Source organism: Oncorhynchus keta, chromosome 28, assembly GCF_023373465.1.
Source record: "Oncorhynchus keta strain PuntledgeMale-10-30-2019 chromosome 28, Oket_V2, whole genome shotgun sequence".
Classification (NCBI taxonomy): Eukaryota; Metazoa; Chordata; class Actinopteri; order Salmoniformes; family Salmonidae; genus Oncorhynchus; species Oncorhynchus keta.
This window is the reverse complement of record NC_068448.1, coordinates 67,075,314-67,076,190: the sequence shown is the minus strand read 5'-3', so window position 1 is coordinate 67,076,190 and position 877 is coordinate 67,075,314. Positions and strand designations below refer to the sequence as shown.

At 39.3% G+C, this 877-nt stretch overlaps 1 protein-coding gene across 8 annotated transcripts in view; it reads left to right on the top strand.

Annotated features, from left to right (window-relative positions):
• Positions 1–448, top strand: part of atp8a2 (ATPase phospholipid transporting 8A2) — a 68,731-nt gene extending 68,283 nt beyond the window's left edge. For all 8 annotated transcript variants that reach the window (XM_052483699.1, XM_052483698.1, XM_052483697.1 and 5 more), the window contains one exon: positions 1–448. This exon is cut by the window's left edge and continues 2,845 nt beyond it. The gene's annotated coding sequence lies outside the window, so the exon portion shown is untranslated.
• Positions 449–877: the final 429 nt, after the last annotated feature.

Sequence of the window (877 nt, the reverse complement as noted above, 5' to 3'; positions counted from 1 at the left end):
AGGAAGGCTATCACTCCATTTTGCAATTCCATACCCTGTGGATGGCGCCACTCCTACAACAGGACAATGACCCAAAGCACAGCTCCAAACTATGCAAGAACTATTTAGGGAAGAAGCAGTCAGCCGGTATTTTGTCTATAATGGAGTGGCCAGCACAGTCACCGGATCTCAGCCCTAATTGCTGCAAATTGAGGATTCTTTAACGAAAGCAAAGTTTGAAGGACACAATTATTAACCTATAATTATAACCTTGTCAACATCTTGACTATATTTCCTAATCATTTTGCAAATCATTTCATGTATATTTTCAAGGAAAACAAGGACATTTCAAAGTGACCCCAAACTTTTGAACGGTCGTGTACTTCAATGGAATTCCAGTTCAACTCCATCGATAAGCAGTATTTTGGAAAGTCTGCATAGATAACATTTCAATAAATATTCTGTAGAATGTGTGTATCGTTGCTTCCAACCCTATATGGTGTGTTGTGGTCTGTGTGAAAGCAGTGTCTGCCAAATCTGTGTTAAGGACACGTAAGGGCAGGAAGGCAAAGGTCAGGGAAATGTACTCCAATGTGTTAAGAAAAGGCACAATTGAATGGTATAATGCAAGATAGATTAGCAGTTAAGGTGTAGGTTACTTAATCAATGAGAACATTGAGAAAGAGAGTAGAGTCAGTAAATAGACACTCAAAGTGAATGAAGGCTGAGAGCATGTTGGAGGAGAACACGAGACGGACAGTCAAAATAGTAAACATACGGACAGTTTCACAGAAAGAGATGGAATACATTTACTCCAAGTTAATGTGATGAATCTACATTCTAGATGTAAACTGTGAATAGACTACAAGCCAGCCATGACCCATTAGCATCCCCATTA